At 40.3% G+C, this 23,678-nt stretch overlaps 1 long non-coding RNA gene across 4 annotated transcripts in view; it reads left to right on the plus strand.

The window, feature by feature from the left end:
• The window catches only part of LOC130250083 (uncharacterized), a 202,578-nt gene that overhangs the window by 133,459 nt on the left and 45,441 nt on the right, over positions 1–23,678 (plus strand). For all 4 annotated transcript variants that reach the window (XR_008839896.1, XR_008839895.1, XR_008839897.1 and 1 more), the window contains exon 5: positions 21,242–21,314. This is a non-coding gene — a long non-coding RNA (uncharacterized LOC130250083). The remainder of the gene's footprint in view (positions 1–21,241; positions 21,315–23,678) is intronic.

Below are 23,678 nucleotides of genomic sequence, written 5' to 3' on the forward strand. Positions count from 1 at the left end.
CTCTTCTGGGCATCCCACTGCCTTCCTTCTTTCAGCCTCTCTCTGACTCAGTCTCTGGAGCTTGTCCTGGCTTCCCAGGCCCCTGGTAGAGGTAAAAGGGAGATGGTGCTGACTGAGCTGCAATAGGGGCAGGTCTGGGATTCCCCAGTTCCATGGAAAAGAGGAGGGAAGAGCAGGTCCAGCTGTAGCAATCCCTTCTGGGAGCTTCACACTTATCCTGTATCTACTATCCCATGGCTGTTCCATGGTTTGTCAGGGCTGGGGCTTGCAAGGCTGACACCAAAGCAATGTGGCTGTGTGTTTGCAGTTTTACACTGCTGGAATCAGGTATTGGAAATTTCCATTTATGCCTGGGAGCTTTTTACTCCTGAACGTGCTTGCTAAGAACGTGAATTGCCATATGAATTGCCTGGCCATGTTACTCTGTGTCTGTTTCTAAGCCTGTCTATTCATCAATTTTATTTTATTTTTTCAAAACAACTCAAAATATAGGTAAAGCAAACATTTTATTGTATCTGTAAAGATGCTGACCTAGCATCAAATGGAAGAGTATGATGAAGTGATAAATGTTTCAAGCCCCTGGCCTTTTATCTCTGATTTTCTTTTTTTTTTTTTTTAAATGTTTCTCAAACTTAAGTGATTGAAAAGTTTTCCAGATCTGATAACTGCAAAGATTTCAAGTGAAACTTTTGGCTTCTGTCCCAGTATGAGATCATACAAAGTGATATTAGCTGAATTTGTACCAGAGTTTGAAAAGAAAATGAAAACACATTACTGTTAGTGTCTCTCAGCTATTTTTCAGCTATGCTGGACAAATGTTTTCTCATTGGCTAAGTTCTGAGTACCATTTGAAATGTTTTCAAATATATATATATATATATGCACATTGTTCTCTGCTAGTATAGTATTTAAATTATACTCTTTGGGTCTTTTTTCCTCCTGATCAGGACTCCTTGGATTCCGTTTCATATAGAAGTTTTTAAATCTATGTTGCAGAGAAAGCTCACTACAAGAGAGAGGATGCACTGAATCCCTGTTGCTATTCCAGAATGACCTTAAAACAAAATCTCTAAACTATTTTTTGTCAGGTTTCTGTGAAACCATTGAAAGAAATGGTCCTTTTAGGGGTGTGTGTACCTAATAAGGGTAAATGTGTGACAACTACCAGTGAGTCTCCTTCTTTACAGAAATAAAAAAAGATAAATAATGCCTTAAGTTAGGCATTTTGGTTACTGAACAGGGTTGAACTTCAAGGGCTGAACTTGCAAACTCAAGCAGTCGGACGCTAGAAAATTCTGCGTTTAAAGCTACTCATTCATCCCCTTGGTAAATATTCATTTTGATTGCCTTTAATTAGAGGATTGCGTGCTTCCCCCCTCCCCCTCCACCCCCCAAGGCCTGCATATTGTTCAGCACACAGCATGGCTAATGCTTAATGAGTGGGTAGGTTGTTGATGTTTTGTTTCTCACCATTTCTTGTATGGCTTTATTTACTGCATGGCTGGCAGATGGTGCACTGAATACAGAACTACTCATTTCCTCATGGAGATTTTCATGGCATTAACACCATAAAGAGTTACTTTACTGCATATTTTTCAGGGAATCTTAGCCAGGAGTGCAAAATAAGACATACATGTATATATAACCAAACTCTGAGCCTTGATAGTTAATTTTCTGGAAGGAGGTGGTTCCAGCACAGTTGCTTTGGTGGAAGATCTATGGAGTTGTACTAATTCCTTCCCCTACTCTTTTTTGTAGCAGAAGGCAACAGTGGGTCAAAGCTGCCACAGGGGCACGAGGTATCTCCATAACTCAAGCAGTTTGGTGGGAATGTTGTAAACAGCTATAAGATCTGTCCTTCTCACCAATGTTTATTTCTTGCCACTGTTAGTTGTACAAGAGAACACAGAATTTCACATGTCAGAAATCTCTTCTGCAATCAAAGGAGTGGATATTTTGTCCAGCAAGCTGGCTCAGTAACCTGCTTCCAGGATTCAGTGCACGTTTGAGACCCAATGGAAATGAACAAAGCTTCAAAACCTACTGTGAGCTACAGGAAGAGAACACCCTTCATCTGGTTTCTGTCTTGGAGGCTGTAAGCTCTTCAGGCTGGAGCCTGTGCCTTCCCATATGTCGATAGAGTATTTCAAGCACTATAGTAGTATAAACAGCAGTGGATGAGGTCATCATATATCAAACAACATAATTGAATCAGTGCTTTATTCACTGTCTGTGTCTCATTATGGCTGCCTCCTAGGTCACTCTGCAGCTTTGGAGATCCTGTAAGAACTAGAATGTTGCAACAGCCCTCGTAGAAACATTTGCTTTGAAGTTGGTGCTATTCACTTAGAGACCAATCTTCATAAAAATGTACTTTTGTAAAATGTGATGCAACTTTGAAAAAGCCATGTAAAAGGGAAACACTCACTATTGATTTATTAAAAAAAAAATTATCATGCACAAATGTCAGCTGCTTATCACATGATTGGGGTGGGATTTCTTGATTGATTAGAGGTCTGAAAGCAATCAAGTAGATGATGTATTAGAAAAAAACTAGTTTCTCAGAGGGGAACATAAGCTTAAAGTGCCTGCAAAGCAACCAGATTTCAGGCATTGGCATGAAACTGGCATTTTTTAAAGTTAAGTGATGCTTTGTTTTGGCCGCTACTTTAAAGTGCATTCCCAGTAAAACAATATAGGAAAATATTTTAAGATGCTACTCCCCCCTTCACAGTTCTGGTACCCACACTTTAAATCTTCTGTTATATCAACACCTCTAAGTGTTTTACAGCAGTAGTTCCTTATGTGTGTTTTACAAGGGAAGTAGGCTACCAATTTTGTCTGAGCAGTAAGGTTCTTTGAAGTCTGAAGTCATAATAAGATTTGCACGTAAGCCTCGTGCCTCACCACGTATGATGCCGTGGGCATGTGTTATTGCTTACCTGTGCCTTAATTACTGGACACATGTAGCTACAGGAATACATCCATATGGTTTTCCTACTGTAAACTTTCAGGTGACTTGCTAATCTAGGCCAGTACTCAGAAACAAGGGCTGGTCTGAGATCTTAGTAATTACAAAGATGGCATACAAACTCTGGCATTAAGGCTCTCCCAGATCCACTTGAAATCAGGTTACATTCATATTCTGTCTTGTTTTTTGGATAGCAGCCCAACAGCATGCAAAGTTGTTATGTTGCTGCTTGACCTGCTCTATCCCAGTCTTGCTGACAAGGGAAAAAGAGGAAAAGGTATTCAGGACTTATGTTCTCTCGGCTTTGCCATAAGTGAAAGAGATTTTTTTTACTCCTTTTTTTTTTAAATCTGGGGGTTTCCCAAACTAATTAATATTTTCTGATGAATTTACTGAAATAACACATGTTCTTCCTCCCTGAAGTTTATCTATTTGTCTCTGGTGCTTTTCCTCTCTACCAATAATGACAGCTCAGAATCATGAGTTGGTACCATGCATTAGGGGATAATCTTTGCTAAACTTGAGCCTGAAAGTAGGAAAGTGTAGATAGATCAAAGGCAGCTCTCTAATGTTCTGCAGTACAGGTGGGGTGCAGGAATCAAATAAAAAGCAAAGTTGTGCTGCTCAACCAAATACCCTCCTTGAGAGTGGAGGACATCTGCCAGCTGGGCTGCCTCTGGGGCTTGTCTGCCCAACAAAGCACTTCCACAAACCTCCTGCTGCAGAGATGGGAGGTGGGGATGATGGTGAGCAGGGCTTGCGGGATCCTGCTGGAGGCTGGAGTCAGTAGTTCCCGCTAGGTAGCTGCCCTGCTGGGAAGACTAGCCTGGCAGGGTAGGAAAGCTGAGGGAGGGGCAGAGAAGGCTACTTACCCCCAGGCTAGAGCTGGAAATCACCTGGCTCCTGCTCAGCTAGTGAAACAACAGCAAAGAGAAAAGTCTGACATCCTGCCTGGAGATGGATGCCTTCATGTGGTTCTGGGGTACTGAGGAGAAGTCAGTTCTGCTAAGCCTGCTCTTAATAAGAACCCTGCTGTTCCTAACCTTTCATTTTTTCCAGTAACATCACCCAAACAGGAGGTAAAAGAGGCAGACAACGGAAGTATAGGCTACCTAGTACTTAAAATTTCTAGTCTTCAAAAAATAACTACAATTTTATTGTGTTGTCTTAGTGATTTGATTGTTGACTGGTTAGGCACTTGGTAAATCTCCTAATAAAAAGAATAGATGCTGTTGGTTTTGCACTGCTTGTTTTTCCTTTGTTCATGCTGTTCTTCTGTGGTTCTTTTTTAAAATAGCCAGAGTAAAACAGAAGTGGTAAACCTTAATTTAGAGGTGTTAGCAAGAGGTGGCTCACCCTGATAAGGGTCATCCAGGCTTCACTGGTTCCTTGTTATAATCCACTACCCACTGTGGTTTATCCTCTCTTAGCATTACTTCTGTTATATTTGCCATCATCTCTGTGCAGATGATAGCTTAATACTTGCAAATGACCTAAATATAATGAATGTCAAGCCACAAAAAAAAAAAAAAATCCTCTAAAAGCATACACCTATGAGAAGACAAGGCCAATACTGGCAAGCTTGTTAGGGCAAGTGTGAACAAGTGTTAGACGTAAAGAAAAGGTGTGGGTTTTGTTGGTTGGTGGTTTTTTTTTTGGTTTGTGTTTTTTTCCTTTGCTACAGGGGCCCAATTCTCATCTCTATTTGCAGTCATCTAGGCAAGCTGAGGTGTGTTGAGTGCAGGGCTTAATTGCTTGTGCACTGCATGCTGTGCCTACACAGCTTTCAACTGGGAGCCAGCTTGGAGCAAGCTCGGGTCTGTCCATACCTGCCTGCGTACAGAGGTGCTCAGAAGAAAGCAGAGACACCCATTTTCTCTTTATTGCTGCATTACACCAGAGGCAAATTCTCTAATTAAAATTTGCAGTTAGCGTGGTGTGTTATAAGTGCTGTAAATTTTGGTCATGTCAAGACTTCCTGGTGGTGGGAGGAGAGGCACAGAGAAGCCAGTGAGTGCAAACAAGGGCTCCTGTGTAGATGGCTGCAGCAGCCCAGCCCTTGTGTCCTGTTCATGCCATTAAGGCACCACTTATGGTGCTTTGTACCAGGAAATTTACTGAATAGCTGAAGAGAAAATGTCACTTATGCTGGATAGTGGAGGAATTAAGATCTGCCTTGTCCTGGAAGAGGTTTTAGTCATATATCCTCCTACCCACTAGGCTCCCATGGGAAAAGGTGCTTGACAAGACTCAAAACAGTCTAGCTGCTGCCTTTGCCCTGGTGCAGTGCTTCCATTCATCTGACACTGTAGGGAAAAACTGTGAACTGGGATAACAAGGATGGCAAGATTAAGAAATATGCATTTTAATGAAGGGATTAGAGAATAGATTTACATATCTTAAAACTAGAGAAATAGAAACTTGGAAAGTGAATAGTTTTCTGGAGGAGTTCTGATTCTTACCTTCTCAGTCAGTGTGTTCATTTACTTTGGCTATTAAAATGCTATCCCAGGTTGCTGTCTTCTGCTAGCTTTTATGAGCTGGATGGCTGAAAACACTATCCTACACTATGTTGTTTCCACCCCTGCCTCTAGACCAAGGAAGAATGTCCAGGTATTTTCCTTTCTGGGATGGGAGGACTTGATCATATGGGAGCTCTCAAAAGAGGTGCTGGCTGGCATGTAATTGCCTTTTCCTTCGAGGAGAATGCTTTTCTCTTGGGCAGGCTGGGCAGAAAGCTGTGGCTCTGGGTGCTGAGCACAGTTCAGCAGTCTGTGTTTGGGGGGGAGGAGCAGAATGGGATAGTATTCATGTGAAGCCCCTGCTTCCTGTCACACTCTGTTTGACCTGACATAAGCAGCTGACATAACATCATCGTGGGCGTTGACAGCGTTTTCTTTTAATATTAAATTTGGGGGGAAAAAAGTTAATAATTGTTTTCTTCTTAAAAGGAAGGAGAAAAACCCAAAGGATCTTGGCTGGCTCTGCATGCCCTATAGGTATGTCTGGTTGTTTTTGATGAACAAGGTGCTGTCCTCCTGTTTACCTCTCTCAAAGGAAGTGTCTGTTGACACAGTCTGCATTTCAATCATCTTTATTATACAGCTCTCTGGGAAGCCTCCAGGGCAAGTTAAGCCAGCCCTGAAAGAAGCCTCTTGGTCACAAAGAGAGGAGAGTCAGAACAGACACCCTCAGTTTGTATTTCTTTATTGGCAGAGATCTCTGCCCTGATAACCTCAGACCCCAGAGCAGCTGAGGCTGGCTGAGTTTGGAGTGGTCCAGAGGCACAGAGGGCAGGTCTCCAAGTGGCTGCTGCATCCAGCTGTGCACTGCAGCCAGGATGTGGCTGGCTGTGCCCATGGTGCTGTCGCAGAGCTGGCTTCTATGTCCAGCCTAGAGGAGCCTGGGGTGTCCCTGCAGTGGGAGAGCTCCCACCAGGTGGGTGCTTCCAGCTCAGAGGCATCTTTCCCGCCTGACATTGCTCTGTGCCACAAGTTTTCTGTGCACGCTGTCACCCTGCTCAGTGCCCTTAGCGTGGCTCAAACCTTCACAAGGTGCCATTACCTGAGACAGGCTTTTTCACTGAATGGCATCCCAAGTGTTACAGGTCGTGGATTTGTGTGAGTGTCCAGAAGGCTGGTTCCTAATTCAGCAGAGAACTGCTGCTGGTGGAGCCATCAAAGCTGTCTGCTGTTAATGGGGAGAGAATTTCACTTCAGATTGAGGTTTATGCATCAAAACTGAACCTCTGTGGGTAGCTAATTGTGGATGGCTTGCACGATGGTATGGAAGTGTGCTTCATTATTCCATGCTTCTGTGTTTTGAATAGGTGAAGTTAGCTTTGGCTTGCACTGGTGTGTTATTTTCCTCTAGTGCTCAATGGTGAGCTCTAGATAGATGCTTGTGAAAATGATGCTGCACAAAGAGCATCCATCTTCTTGGCAAAGGTGAGGCTCTGACTGGCCTCAGTGTGCCCTCGAGGCCTCTTTCTCCAAATCTGTGCAGCTGCTGACACCTCTGAGGGGCTAAACCCATCCATCTTCTGCAAGAAGAATGGCTTTCTACTGCACTAATAGAGAATGAGCTACAAACCTTCCTCTTTCAAGTCTTCTGCTGTCAGGACGTAGAAATTTATTTTATCTTTGATAATTCCTACCTTAAGTCAGGCACAATCTCTATCAAAAACTGTTACCCAGAAAAGCTACAGATGGTTAAGAAACAGTGTCTGAGTGACCTGGTTGTCAAGTGTCAGGTGCTACTTGTGGTGCATGGGGAGCTGCCTAACAGCCGAATGTTCAAATATTAATTAAAATAATTTGCAGCATCATGCATGAAAGCAGCTTGTGTCTTCACTGTAGCTGAAGATTTCAAGGGCCAAATTCACTGGAAATATAAACAGTGGTGCAAATTATATGTTAGAGCACAATTGTTTCCCTGCAGGCTATAAATAACTCCTATTTTAAGACACTGGGGGTTATTTGTCTCCTGTGGGAGAGACTGTATTCTGTGGTGTAGCTGACCAGAAAATGGTTGTTAGTGATAAAGTGGTGTAATTTGCATTGATTTATTATTCATTGGCTGTGCAGATCAAGTGCAGCTTACTCAGCAAGAGGGATTGATACCAAATTCTTTTGTCGCTTAAACAAATATCCCTGCTGAGTATAAGTGAGAGATGTGATTGTAACTGAAGAGTGGTGTTATCAAGCTTGTAGCTCCATAAAATCTGCCTTACTGAGAATTCCACTCCAAACTTAAATTTGGCCTACCTGGGTAAGCAGGATTTGATAACTATTGGAAGTAGATGGATATTAAAAAAATTAAAAGGTAATTCCTTGACTTTGTCTAAATTTCCCACGCTGTGTGAGATGCACATCCTGCTTTGGAAATTCCAGTGCTTGTGTCTAGGAAGTTGTACCCATAATAATAGGCTTTTATTGGCTACTGTTTCTAGTGTGGGCAAAATTGAGTTAAGGATAGGACATGATAATTCTTAAAAGGATTTCTTCTGAAAATGTTAGCTTCAGAGTTTCCAGGTATTTTGAGACATACTGTGATTGATGTGAGAATGATATTATCAATGTCTACTTTGATGTTCTCTGAAAACTGCACCTCTTGGAAGAAAACTACTTAAAAGACTGTTGGATTTCTCTTCTCTTGCTCCTCACCTTTTAAGTCAGTTTTCTATTCAAGGTGGTTGTGGGAGAAAACCTGGAAATATGAATCAAATGCTTCCTCCAAAAATGGAGGGATATATTTCTTTTTAAGTTATTCTTAGGGGTAGGGAGGGTGTTTTATGTTCAGATTCATTATCTCCAGGTGTGCATGGCCATTGCTGCAGGTGTTGAACTCGTTCTTCCCTGGACTATTATCAGCAATGATTTCACAGATTATTCTGCAATCCCACTGTGATTTTGGCTGAAAAAAAAAGTAAAATTAGTTACAACATGGGAGGTAAAGCAATGCTAGAAGAAAACTCTTCGAGGCTTTCTGGTGATTATTTTTTCTTTGTACATTGACTGAGCATCAGTCTCCCTCCACAAGTCTTCATCTACAATCAGCCTTTGAATAAACACTGCCTGTCCTGCCATGGACTGTTGCTGTTTGCAACCTCGAATGAACTTGTGGAAAGAGTGCTGTATCTATAAATTACTATTTTTGGGCCAATTGTTCTGGGGAAATCTGAACAAAATAATAATTTTGGAACTTAACTATTCTCCTAAAAGAAGCATGTCCTATCCATTTAAAACTGAACAATTTTGCAGCATATTCCTTCACATTTTTGCTAAAGGTTAACAAAATTGTTTAGACAGCTCTATTTGGTGCACATCAATCTACTTTACAACCAGCTGATTAATGTGACTGATTTCTGCAGCAAATTTCTCTAATCACTTCTTATTTACAAACTGGGGTGGTTTTGTTTAAACCAGCTATGCTGTGAGTGTTCATCCATCTTAAAAGTTCATTCCTTGACTGCAGTAAGTTTAGGAAACACAAGTCTAATGAACCTCTGTGACAAACTGTGCCCATAAAAGAAGAGGTCATATGCAACATCTCTGGTAGCAGTAATCCCTCTTGTCATCTCCTACAGATGTAAAAAAAAATAAATTCTTGAAGTAAAGATAAAGGAAATCATAGTGAGTGTAGGCAAATGAGAGAAACAGTTACTCTGAAGCCTGCAAGGAGCTGCACAGGAAGCCAGGAAACTGTGGATTTTCATTATCCAGGCTATTGGCTGACAGCTGGTGATGTGAAATAATCTACAGCTTTTTTTTTGAGAACTTATTTAAACCTCATAGACTTACTCTACTGGGAATTACAGAGGTTTCTTCTTTAGAAAGAAGTTAAATTATTCAGTCTTTCTTCAAGTGGAGTTAGGTCTCTGCTGTGATACATCCTGCTTCATTACAGACTACAAGTGCTGAATCCCTCTGCATGTTTATTCTGTTGGTAAATATCACCCCAACTGGTATTACACAAACTTCTTCCAATGGTAAACATAAAGAACTTGTTCAGCAGCTGTGTCCCTATAGGGAACTCAGTTCCCACAGGTACTGGGATGCAGTGTAAGCAAAATTATTCACTTTATATTGACAAGGCAGTGTAGCTCTGTGGAATTTTAGCACAGCAGAAACAAGTCTCAAAGGTTTTGGATGGTCTGTAGAATGTCAGCATTACTTGTGGCATGCTGCTGATTTGGACACAAAAATCATATAAGTGGATATGTGAATGCTTAATTCATTATTTAAGGATTACTGAGAATCCCTTAGTCACCTTCAGCAGTCACTATGCTTTTTATTTTAAAAGCAAGGATATTTTCCCTACACTTTTATTACTTGTTTCCTTTTCTCACTGTGTATATCTGTGAATGTATGTTTTTGGATACTTGAGGACTTAAGAAGAAACTGCTAAAACTCTTGCCTCATCCCTCTTCACCTTATGATTCTCTCTCTCTGCCTTGTTTTCTGGTTTTGGCATATGCTTGTTCATCCTCCTGTCCCTTTAGACTGCTTCTACAAAAACTCTTTCAGCCATATTGCCTTAATTACTTTTATTCTAGATTTCCCTATACTTTGCACTGCCTTAAAAAAAAAATTAACTTTATTTTAGAAGCACTACCTCTATTCTCTATTGTACAATTTTTGGAGACTGACTATTGGTCTCCATCAGCCCATGGTACCTTCCTCCCTCAGATTTTTGCTGCAATTTAAAGTGGAACTTCAGTGGTTTTGCTCTTTCTTAGGAAAGCCTCATCAAGATATGCAGATCCCTTCCCATTTGCACTTTTACCACAACTTCTGCTGAAAATCTGGATTCTGGTGATAAGAATTCTGAGGGCCTGTAAGTAAGATGGGCAGATGAGAGAAAAGCTTGGGCTGTGTTTCTTCTGGGTTACATTCAAGAAATTTGAATATTTCTTAAGGGATGGTCTATGTCACTGTGTGGAGTGTCTAAGGTTGTTCCAGCAGTTGAATATGTCAAGAAAGGATAGGAAAGGGTCTGAAGATGGTTGTGTGATATTCATGATTGGCTTTAGTGTCCAGGATGTCAAAAAGGGAGAAGATACATTAAAGGATAATGAAAGAAGAGTACAGCTGATACAAATGATAGTGATCTTAATTGGACAGTGAGGTTATGTAATGAAAGGTTTGTGCTTAACTTGACAAAGTGATTGGTTGTGGTCAGTTAGAAACAAGGAAAAGGTTTGTACTTAAATACCAGGGTATTAGGGAAGAGGAATCTGAGCTACCTATGAAGACAAATGTTGTAGAGAACAATAGGTGCATAGCAGAATAGAAGAACAGTAAGAGAAAGTAGTAGACTGTCCATGAGTGTAACTGTGAAAGATGATTAAAAAAACCCCAAATCACCCTACGCCCTCCCCACAAACATAACCAGAAAGGACATAGTGAATAAAAGAGTATCTATTCTGGTTTTAGCAGCTAATAATGAGATCATAGAAAAGCTAGGCTTGGGAAGTAACTTAAGATCAAGTGATCAGGAATCAATTTAATTAAAATGAAGGGAGGATTAAAAGTTTGTCCTTAATTAAAGTTTGTCTTTGAGAGATGGCTGATGAGTTTGCAGAACTGCTAGCAGTGCAAGTTGGCTGCACTGGGAGCTCATGGACCTGAACAGAGCAGGAAATGGGAGCTTTTGAAAGCACTCCAGCAGTCTGAATTTTGTGTCCTGAGGAAGGAGAAGTTGTCAGAAAAGGGTGGAAGTTAGAGTTGCTAGAACTCAGGCTGTATGGAAGATAACAAATGATATTTATACACATAGAAAAAGAACATTTGAACCATATAAATAACTTTCAAATAGCAAGAGGACTAGCATGTAGCACTGCTTCTCATGCAGGGATTAAGCATAGTTTAGAAGTGGCCTCTGTGTGAAAAAGCCAACCTCCCCCTCATATCCATTTGAGGAAATCCAGGCAGTGACCACTGGGAGAAAAAAAAAATCTGAATGTGATGCAAAGAAAGCTTGAACATGGCAATATAGGAATATATGAACTTTATAAGTGCACGCTCAGAAATTGAAGGTATGAGTGGAAGGATTTTTAGCAGATCCTTCAACACCCACTGCCCACCTCTGGGCTCTATGCTTTGTCCTTCATTGTGTCAGCTATCTGGAACAGGAGTCACTTTGTGGTATCCACTGCTTGGCATTGTGGTTCTTGAATATCATTGCATCAGTTCAGGAAAGTTTAAAGTATCTAAACTTTAGGAACAAGTTGAAGAAGAGGGTGTGAAAGAACATTAAATGTGATGCCATGCTAGGAAACTGAAGGGTTTATTTGTTGGTTTTCTGACTCAACAGAGATGGTAACATGACCCACTGTTGTACCTTTTCTGCCCTGTCAGAGGCAGTGGCATTTTTGGGACATTCAAGGGGAGAATGTTGTCAGACTGGTTAAAATAAAGTACAGAGTGAGAACTTTAAGTAGCTGAGGCTGGAAGAAAGTGACTAGAAGGGTAAGACTGAACCTGATACTCAGAAGGAGAGAATGAAATGTCACAAGTGATGTTAAATTTGCTGTGCAAGCAACTCCCAGAGTTAGCATCAATTGAAGCAAGAGGAGGAGGTTTTATAGGCAAGACATTTAGTATTAGGGGAAGTAAATTTATGTTTGTGGCATAATGTAGGGTTTGAAAATTTGACTGGTAAAACAATGCATGTGTTTAAGTGCACAGGAGATATCTTGGAAGGTGGAAAGGTGTGTCTAGCAGCAGGGTTTCATAAGCTTCTCAATCTGATCTAAGGCTCCTGGTCTATGCCCCTCTCCTATTCCTTCTTGACCACCTTAGACTGCTTTGGCAATCCTTAAATGGAATCTGAACCATCAGTGCAGAGGTGAGGGCTAAAGAGAGCCCCTAATTTTGTTAAACTGGGAAGAATACTGTGGCAGTGGCAGAGCTTTCTGAAGTGCCCATCAATATGATGGGCTGTCCAAAAGAGAGAAGTATCATTGACAGGAAAGATAAGAGACTGGCTTGAAATCTCAGTGAGGATGAGATGTCAGAGCAAGGATGATGACCAGCAGTGTCAAAAGAAGGGCCATGTAGGAGGGAGATCCTTGAGATTTGCCCAGGAAGAGATCATGAATTACTGTGGTGAAAGCACTTTAATTCAAAGGGAAACAGCGGAAACTGGGCTGGACATGATCCAGTATAGAGCTGGAAGAGAGGAAGCAAGTACAGTGGCTTTAGCCTGTGCTTGCAACAAGATTACAGACAGGGGAATGGAGGAAAACAAGAACTGCTGACACAGGTAGGGCTGGCTTCTTGTGAGTAGTGAAATGGGGGAACAGAGAGAGACAGCAGTAAGTGGGGACTAAGCTTGGCTGAAACAGAAATGTGCAGTCCAAGACAAATAGAAGAGGTTAAAGGATTTCAGATGAAGTTGAATAGTCTACAGGCTCTGTGTGGTGATGCTTCAACAAACTGAAGTTTTGGTAGGAATTGGCAAAGAACCAACTGAGCCTGACTGCCTGGCCCTGCTCCAGCTGGTGATTGACCCAATAAACTCTAATGAATCTGGATTCCTGCAGTCTGATTTGCTTCCTCTCCTGGTTATGCGCCTCTCTCAGCCCAGGAAGAGCTGAAACCCGAGCGCTGCCTTTGACAAAGGGGGTGAGAGAGGGGGAAGAAAAGACAGATAACAGCCGAATGTAATCAGTGTTTTATTACCATCCTCAGGAAGTGGGAATGTCTTTAAAAAAAAAAAGAGTAGTAGGTTGGAGCAAGGAAAGTTAGTTATGGTGAGGTTATTTGACAGGAAATTACAAAATACAAACAGACAGAAGAAACACATTTTAAAACAGGGTAGGAAATCTCAAGTTACTTCACTGTGTATATTCAAAACCCTCAAAGCAAAAGCTGAAAATAGCAGTTTAAACAAAAGCTATCTTATCTGATAAAGGCATTTCAAGCACAAAAGGAAATTTATATATTGGGTTGACAGTCTTAAAATAAACTGATTGTCTTGATAACACCATAGATTTAATTGTGGGAAAAAATTGGGTTCATTTGTATGACCTACAGACACAGTAAATTCCCCTGTAAATTCATTCCTTTTCTTTCTTTGTACATTTCTTGTCTTCTAAGCAGTGTTTATCAGTGTTTTCCAGAAATTGTAAAGGTAGATTTATGCATGTAGGACGAGGCTGATATATATGTGCATAATTTTTAGAATTCCATGCAGACCAGATACAATTCATTTCCTGTGCTACTGGATGGAAGCATATTAATGATACTTCAGCAGGTAGCATTCAGATTCAGAAAGATTTTGGCAGAAATACATTGTTTTGGGATGAGGGTAAAATTTCCAGTGCTAGTGATCAGAAAAATTATTTTATTAATAAAATTTTTAGTAGTTTTGTGATAAGTTTTGAATATTTGGTGGGTCTTTTCACCTTCTGTGCAGAAAGGAAACTAGGCCTTTATCCTGTTGAGATTTTGAATAAACACTGCATCTGTATAGATATGTGTCCTTCTAGTGAGATAGGATATGGGTTACAGGGTTGAAAGAATTTGATTTGCTGCAAGGGAGGGAGCATGGAGAAGGAGAGGAAATAGCTCAGTTGTGCAAATGATCTATTAGATTATCACAGCTCAGATCAAAGGCTCAGAATGCTGTGGGACAAAATACCTCACTTGCTTTTGACTGAAGCAGTAAGAAGCAGCACTAAGAGGTTTATAGGTACACCTGCCTGGCTGCCATGACTTGGAACTTGGTGTTGCCTCCAGCTTCTTGCTCAGCAGGCTGCACATCTATTATATCAGTGTATATCACTGATGCATATCAGTGTATTACAGTGCAGCAGCTGTATCTGCAGCTCTGTACCCTGCCATACATGCTCAGTCCTGGGAGATGTGTAAGTTTGGGATTTTTTCCCTAGTTCATTTGTCTGCTGTGCCTGTAACTCTCTGCTGCTGAGCCTTCATAGTCAATGAGCACAGCCAAACTAAATCTGGTGGGAGGACACCAATGTAGTGAGGTGCACCATGGCTTTATCCTGGCTAGGTTAGGTGCATGGATGTTTCCATCTGCACTCAAATATTTCCTTTCCTAAGAGATCCAGATGTGCTGGAGAGCTTTTAGGGATGGGAGTGCTCAGATTTATCTGACCTCATGGGGCTCAGAGACTATCACTGGAGTATAGGACAAAGATGAGCTCACACCAGCTTGTGTTGAGGAACACAGGACTGCAAGGCCTGGTGGTGTCTTATTGCTGGAAAATATTTCTAGGAGTTCTGTAGAACTGTCAGGATCTGAGGGTTTTGCTCTGCTTAACAGAGAACTATCAGCTGACAATGGGCTGTGAGGATTGGGTTGCAGTGTAAATTTTCTGAACTTGTGATCATTGGGGTTTGCACTCAAAATAAATAGAGATGACGCCTGTGCAGGAAAGCTGGCCTTTTAAATATTGATTTGTGTCTTATTTAAATGACCTCTTTAACAGGATTTCATAACTCAACCAGGTGTCTTCATGAGGGAAAACTGTGGGAGGAAAGTAGCTTCCTCCTTTAAAATGAGTGAGTGTGAATGTCAATAAAATTTGGTAATGTAAAACAGTGAGTCTTTAAAAAAAAACAGCCAGAAAATCGAAAAAGAAACAGCACTAAAATATCTTTCCAAAATGCATATATTGAGCCTATTGAAAAGCAGGTAATAGAATTCTTGACTGACTCTATTTTTGTCATTAGGTTTTGGAGTATTTTTTTTTTTTAGGTTCTGAAACCTCCTACAGTTACTCCTTGATACAATTCGGAAATGTAGATGTGTTATTGTAGTAAAAAGAGATCAATAAATTGTAGTGTCCTGTAGTTAGCTCTCAGAATGCTGATCCAAGTATTTGTTTTTTCAGCAACAATCAATACCAACTAACACATCTGATAGAAGATTTTCTTAGGGTTAAAGAGCATGTATCAAAATTAGCACCTTTGAAGAATTCTAAGATGATTTAAAAAAATAGTTGTCTGTTAATATGATGCATCATTTACAATCAAATCTTTCCTTTTTTGTTTAAAAGTTTAGATATGTATGAATGAGATTTAAGGAGGTGCCAGGTGATCATGATGCCACATAATTTTCTTCCCGTCTTAGTGACATTTTATAGCTATTATTTTACGTGTGTAAGAAATGAAAAATCAGGTTCTGGAGATGGAAAGTTATTGCCTTATAATAATCCCTATCACAGGTTAATGTTGTGATCAGGTAGCCAGCATGTCATCTGCCAAATACATACAAATTCTAGCTTTAACTTCTTAGCTAAGTTAAAAAACAGCTGCTAGAGTTAGGATACAACCATTTGAATAGTTTGCTTTAACAGTTTTGTTGTTTTCACATTCATAATGATAGTAAAACAGATGGACTCATTTAAAAAAAAAAAAAAGGAAAACTATTTTATGTTAAACTGCAAAGTGGGGAGGCTACTTTGGGAAAGCTCTGTTTGCTGGTTTTGGAAGGTGTGTACGTGAAGCTCATTGTGACTACTGAGTGCAAATAAAACCTAGGTCAAGAAACACAGAGATATGTTTGGCTTTGATTATGTGAATTACTTGAGCAGGTCTGTGACTTCAAGTGTCCTTTCCCTGTGACAGAGCTGTGACTATGTGTGGGTGACTGACTTGACACAAGAGTAAATAGATGGGAACTGGAATAAAGATCCAGCTTCCCTGACAGGGTTCTTCATGCCTAACCCAATAAAAAGTGTTCCAACCAAGCAAGGTGTTTCTGCAAGGCTGAAAGACTTACCAGTTGGATTTTGGGATTTTTTAGAACTGTTCACCATTCCAAAATATGTCTCATGTATTTAACACGTGCTCCTGCATCTTCAAAACTCCACTGTGGCTAAAATTTGAGCTAATTAACCAGTAACAGATGTAAACCACATTCATATCCAACCATATGTTATCCTTGCAGTTTATCTGTATTTGCTTCCTTTGAAAACCATGAAGGCTGAACGTATATATTTACAAGTATATGGTTTTAGTTTTGCAACTTTTTATAGTTTCCAAATATAGACAGTAGTGCAGTTTTTTTCAAGGTGTTTTGAATAGAGTACCTGGCACATTTTCAGCATTTTTCCAATCAATCACTGGTTGGCTTTTTAAAAAATTTAATTTTAAGTATGAACTGAGTATTTTGCAAAGCACTTAATCCAGCTTCAGTCTAGGACTGTAGCCTCTAGATATTGGTTGATATTTGTGATCTTTGCACCTGGAGAAAAACAATTCTGTGAAGCTTTGCTGCTCCTTTTTACAAAAAACAAAGTTTCTTTCAAGCACTTCCACTTTGAGGGAGAGGGATGAAAAAAATTGACAGTAAGACTGAATTTTATTATAAAACTTTGGGAGAGAGAAGATGGAGAAAATGCACAAATATATTTTTAAAAAAGTCTTAAAAATTCTATTCAAACATGAAAATTTTTAGGCCATTCTCATTCCTGTTTTGTTGGTGTGGCTTGAATATTCATGGATTCCCAGTTAGCAAAAAGTTTCTTCCTTCAGGGGCACACTCAGCAGGGCCACAGGCTTGCAACCTGTGATGGGCAGGAAGGTGTTTTTCTCTGTTCTGAGACTGGAAATCCATTTTATTCGTTGTGTATAAGACAGACAAAAGTCTCCTTTTTATTCCCTTCACCCCTTCATGTGAAAGCTCTGCAGTTTGGCCTGAGGGAAGTAGGCTACAAAAGAAGGTATCAAATTTTGCAGCCGTCCCTACAGTGTTGCTGTTGCTCCTTGAACCCAGCCTGAGGGAGTCATTAAAGTGATCTTCTAGCAGCTGATGAGAAGAAAAGTAAAGTTTCTGCAGTGCTCAATCTGTCACAGCCATGGCACCTGGGCTCCATGTTAAAACACAGTTGCAAAATTACTGTGTTCAAACTCACTATCACTTAAGGTTTATATATTTACCTAATATTATGTAAGAGTTTTCCATGTAGTTTATTAAAATCAGGTGATATTGCTTACAATGTTTTAAGTGCCTACACCATTTTTTTCAAGATAATAGCCCAATATATAAATTGCTTTCTACTAATGTTCAGTTTTTTCAAATATGGATTTTTAAATCAAGTAGATACGAAGAAATGATCCTTTTTTATTCCTGTATCCTCTAGTTATACCCCTAAGCAGAAACTGATTTGTGTTATATGATGGTGTAACATAAACCATAACCTAAACAATGTATTGAAGGGAAAATATGTATATGTAATATAGAAGTTTTAAATGGGATGAATGCTATTGTCAGAGTAGGACTGCATTAGAAAATGATTTTTTATTACTGAATACCAGTGCATGGTGAAACTATTTACACAATTATAAATTAGCAGGTGTTTGAATTCTTTTAAGAAATTCTTTTGTTTGCAAATGTTGTGGTGAGGATAAAGTAACACCAAATTCAGATTTCAGCACAAATACAGTTTTTACATGATTTATAACTATCCAATGCCTGTGCACATTCAGTTTTTTTGTCTGAATGTACTTAACTATTTGGTGTTTCATAGACAGCTACAGTGGACTGGTATTTGCCCTTGTTTGTTAAAACTGTCTACTGGTGACTCTTGTATAAACCAACTTACACTCTTGAGTCTTAAACTACTTTACCTTTTTCTTCTCTCTCAAGCTTAAGCACAGGCTGTAGTCTTTGGGATCTCAGTCTTATCATAAAACCCCCAATTCACATTTTCTGCTTTAGCTTCTCCATTCTTCTGGGTAGTAAATGCTCAGATCTGATTTCTTCCTGGCCTTGCTCACTGGTAACACATGTCAACTTTGCTTCTGAAACAGTCAGACAAGAAGGAAATGGTGGTTGAAAAATCCCCACAGTCTCCTAAGAAGCCTAAAGATTGTAGAAGGGTTAGGAGTGTGTGTTACGTTAAAATTGGGATGAGGTGAAATTTGAGATAAGTTTATTTGCAGAAGCAAATTTTACTTTTTTGATCTACTTAAGCTAAAGTGTCTTTTAGTTCAGTGTAATGAGATAAAAAAAAAAGGGTAGAATATTTTATAGGAAGACATAGCTACCATGAGTGACATGAATTAGTAGGAGTTGGGCATTAGCTCAAGTCCTGAGCAGAAATGGCCATGTGAGTGTAGTTCTTCCATGCTGTCCCCTCTCCAGAAGGTTTGGGGTCAGTGTGGTCTGATGGCTGGCCTGTGACTTCAGCAGTGGTTGGCATTTTAAACTCAGCCTCTTTAAAACCAGTGACTGACAGAAATGGAAGCATTGGAGTCAAGCAAATGACAACACATAAATGCCAGGGGACTGACTTATGTGCCTCCCTGCTGAATTCCTCACAACCTTTTTTCCTAGACATTCTGCCTTCCCACAGGGAAAAAGCCCTCCCACTAGACCTTGATTCAGACTTGTACATCTGGCACTGATCTCTGGTGTGTGACAGTGACACTGTCAGCTATATGGCAGATATTCCAGGTGATTTCAAAAGTCTTTCACAGAGAGCCACAAACCCAAAGAAGCCTGTTTCTGCTATGGTAGCACCACTGCTTTTAGTGTTGAACCCTGTTTTCCTGAATGATGGATGGGGACTTCTGCAAAGACTAGAGGAGCCATTTGGGTTTGCAGCTAATTCATTTGGATTACTGAATTCAGAGGGAGTTTTCCCGGGTTGTCTGGAAAACCATGAAAAAACCTGGCATCAAGGAATGAAAGACACTGCAAGTGTGTATAGGACAAACCCACTTGCCCTACCTCTTTAATTTGAATTGGATTTCAGTAATTAAATCAGATTTTTGAAGGCATGGAGGAAGACCTCTTCCAATAACATCTCACACTCTTTAAGAGACCTTTTGCAGTAATGAGAACAGGTTGTGGGTCACTTCCAAAAAATTGGTGTTGGTCTATAACTAGCAGCCTGTTGGGCTGTGTTACAGCTGCTGAACACAAAACATGTGCTGCCCTGCACATCCAGCTGTATTTCTCTTGGAAATACCATGGCTGTTGGAATTGAAGCAGAAATCCCTTTATTTTTGTGGGACAGTAATTGTGAAAGGATTTTTTCCACTACAGCAGCATTGTCTTCATGTCTGCCACTTAGGAAAGTTTAACACCATTTGGAACTGTTTTCACTCGTAGAAAGGTAAACCCTGTGTAAGGATAGCCATTTATTGGAAAGCTAAGTAAAATGGCAGATGGTCTGGATGTATGATTTTGTCAGGTTTAGACACTGGGAAAAGGATCAAACTGTGGAAAAAGTTGTCATAATTGAAACTATACCTACAATTAGCAACTAGAGATTTTTTATTATATTTAAAAGAGGTCAGATGTGTTTGAGTGAATTACATACAACAGGAAAAGCTTAAAGATGGTCCCTGTTGTTTAGGCACACACAATCCCAAGCCTTTTTTAGTCTCTGATGGCAGTCTTGGTGTGCTCCTGGCTGTGCAGTGAGTCCTTCTCCCTTGAGAGAAAGAAGCAACTCCACCTCCCTAAACCCTCCTTTCAGGCAGTTGTAGTGAGCAATAGAGGACCCTCTGAGCCTCCTTTGCTCCAGGCTAAGCACCCCCAGCATCCTCAGCTGCTCCTCACAGGACTTGTGCTCCAGACCCTACCCCAGCTCCATTTCCCTTCCCTAAACCTGCTCCAGCACCTCGATGTCTTTCCTGTGATGAGGAGCCCAAAACTGGATACAGGACTCGAGGCACAGCCTCACCTGTGCTGAGTACAGGGGACAATCACTGCCCTGCTCCTGCTGGCCACACTGTTCCTGATCCAGGCCAGGATGCCACTGGCTTTTGGCCACCTGGGCACAGGCTGGCTCATGTTTAGCACCCCCAGGTCCTTTTCCACTGGGTGGCTTTCCAGCCCCTCTTCCCCCAGCCTGTAGCACTTCCTGGGGTTGTTGTGACCCAAGTGCAGGACTCAGAGCTTTGCCTTGTTGAACCTCACACAGCTGTCCTGAGCCCATCAATCCAGCCTGTCCAGATCCTTCTGTAGACTTCCAGATTGAGACTCCCACACAGCTAGTTTGGTGTGGTCTGCAAACTGACTGAGAGTGCTCTAGTCCTTGATAAAGATCCTAAACAGGGCTGGCCTGTCACCCCCACTCTTGGTTATCCTGCACATGTTGCATGGTGACACTCAAGCTGATCTTCCACAGCCTTCCCCAGCACCAAGGTTAGGCTGACAGACCTGTAGTTCTCCAGATCCTCCTCTGGCCCTTCTTGGAGATGGGCATCACATTTGCTAATGTCCAGTCAATGGGAATTCCCCACTTAGCAGGGACTGCTGGTAAAGGATGGAATGTGGTTCAGTGAAGCACCTCCACCAGCTCCTTCAGTGGATTCCATCTGGCTCTAAATGGCATTGCACATTACTGACCATTTCCCCTTGGATTGTGGGGGCTTCATTCTGCTCCCTGTCTTCAAGCTCAGGGGGCTGGGCAGCCTGAGATCAGCTGGTCTGACTGTAAAAGACAGGAAAACAAAGCATTTAGCACCTCAGCCTTTTCCTCATCCTTCATCACTCTGTTTCCTCTATCTCTAATGAAAAATAGATATCCTCTGAAATATGATGGTCTCTGAAAAAGCAGCACAGTGCAAATTCTTATTGTGCATTGGTGCATCTGTTGTGTCTGAGTTTTTGCTGTTTACTTTCTTTTACACCTCTGCAGTGTAACAGCTTCTTCTAAGAATTTCTTTCCTTCCACTATCTACATTTTTCACTCATCACATTTAGTATACAGTATAGTTTAAAACAAAAATGTTTTCATGTGATAAGGGAATTCTGATTGTCCTCCTTATTTTCTAGAGGCCTGCTCTGACATCACCTCTGGTTATGATCCACATGTGCTACTGAAGCTGGCTGGAATGGTGTGACACACGTAAGTATTTTGAAGAAACTTGCCCCTGCAAGCCTCCATTTGTGTACTTGGAATTAACAGATGTTTTATTATCCCTGTGTCATGCCCCTGCTTCTGTAATGGGCATACAATGATATCATTCATATCATCACACAAAGATGATGTGAAAATGAACCACTTAATGTTTGTAATGCATTCAGATGTTGTGATGAGCACTGTAGGAAAGCCCACAAGCAAATGAATAATTCATTGTTCAAATCAGGCTTTGAACAGTACATGGTAAACAAGACATGGGACTTCACACTGAATAGTAAGAGTAAACCCAAATAATTAATGATCACTTGTTCAACTATCATGGTTGATTCAGGGTATTGAAAGAGAATGGCATCTTGTGGAGAGAGTGTAGTCATGAACTGAGGGACTGGATGCTAATATATGATGGGAAAGATAAATAAAGAAACATAGTTTTTGTTTTTTCTCTTATTTTGTTCTTTCAGTGAACTTTAGTATTAGTTCTGATGTGTGTTTTGGAACAAAGATGAAGTGTGTTAGGCTTCCTAAATTGCCTGATTTTAAGTCTGTGTATCTCCCATTACATGGATGTGATAGTATTAGAGAATCCTAATCTCTTCATTAATTCTGTTTTTATAGTTTACTGCTGCCCAGTGAATCCTTTTGGTCTTTGGTGTTTAAGCATCAAATGAAGGGTGTAACACCTTCTCTAGACACTGTGGTACAGTCTTTGGATATATTTTTTATTTTGATATATCTTATATCTTGATATGAAATTATCTTGAGAGCAGCTAATGGAAGTGGAGATGTAAACTTTCTCCTGAGTACTGGCTGCAAAATAAAAGTTTAGTTTTGATGGAATCTTAGGTTCTGGAGTAGCTTGTTCCTGTGTTCAACCTTTTGACCTTCCTTTCCATGATAGCTCTGAATGCTTGCATTCTGAAAGTGAAAAAGAAAACTGAGAGAGGTATTTGCAGCTACACAAAAATATGTCAATTAGTCAGGATGACTAATAGCTCCTCTAGTAACCAAAGTCACCTGCAATTTTTTATAGTACTAGAACATAAACCATCCAGAACATCTGATCAATTCCACTCTGCAGATGGAACTGATGTTTTTTCCCAGGCATCTCCTCCCTATTTTCCCTAAGCTGAATCCTTAAAAATCAATTCCATATTTTGAGCAGTTTAAAATCCTGAATATGCTGAGGTAATGATACCAAACTTCTAGCATTTAACTGTTTCCTGTGACAAATCTATTGGCAGTGCAGCATTAAAATAAACCAGAATTTCCATGAAAACTCTTATAATTCACGTTTGTAATTTTAAAATTATTTTAAAGGGTTTTGTTTATGTTTTAAATGCAGGGCCACTGAGCACAGACATGTCCCAGAGACAGCCACAGCCCATGTTAATACAATGACATCACTCAGTGTGAGAAATAGCAGTTATGTCACACTCACTCTTGAAAACAAAGTAAATCATGCTTTAAAAGAATTCTGTACTTCACAATTCTGGAACAATTTAGCAAAGTGCTACTGCTCCATAATATCTGGGCAAATTTTGAGGGCAAATCCTGCATAATAGCCTAGTGATTGGAATTAAACTCAGGATCAAATATAAAGGGATAAACCTGCATTTTAGGATCGTAGAGAAATAAGAACTTTAAGTACATTAACAAGATAAGAAATGTAATGAAAGGAAGAAACATTCTTTCCTAGATTTCAAAGTTGGCAAAGAGCAGCAAATGGAATTTTATATTTTTTACAATAATGTATATAAACAGATATCTTGCAAAGGATGAACTCACCTTTTGCAAAGATGGGCCAAATTATTATACCTGTATGTTGAAACATTCAGGAAGTTCTAGGTGTGGCTTCACTGGTCTTTTATGGGAGATGAGTTCTAGATGTTAACTGGTATTTGCTTCTGTTTTTGTCAGCATTTTCTTAAGGTCCTGCATAATTTTTAACCTGAGTTCATAGTGAAACCAATATCTCATCTACCTCACAGCCAAAGCCTCACAGAGGTGGATTTCTCAAGTTTGCAAGTTTTGGAGACTTAAAATGAGACCCATAATTTGGAGACACAAGCTGGTGAATGTGGGTAGCTGAAGAAGTCTGTGAATCTGCTGATGCCAATCAGACCCTGAGTTAGCAGCTACTGAGTTAGTTCTTTGCATTTTTTACCCAGGGATCTCAAAGCCTGTTATATCTAATAAATTACTCTTGTCCACAATGTGGAAGATGTATGTAAGTTACTATGAACTTATTCTAAGCCTTCACAAACAGAAAGATAAATCAGCTTGGCTTACACAGAATGCAGAAGTGGTGTGAGGAACAGAAACCAAAGGTCTTCTTTCTCCTCTGGGTCA

This window comes from Oenanthe melanoleuca, chromosome 2, assembly GCF_029582105.1.
Source record: "Oenanthe melanoleuca isolate GR-GAL-2019-014 chromosome 2, OMel1.0, whole genome shotgun sequence".
Lineage (NCBI taxonomy): Eukaryota > Metazoa > Chordata > Aves > Passeriformes > Muscicapidae > Oenanthe > Oenanthe melanoleuca.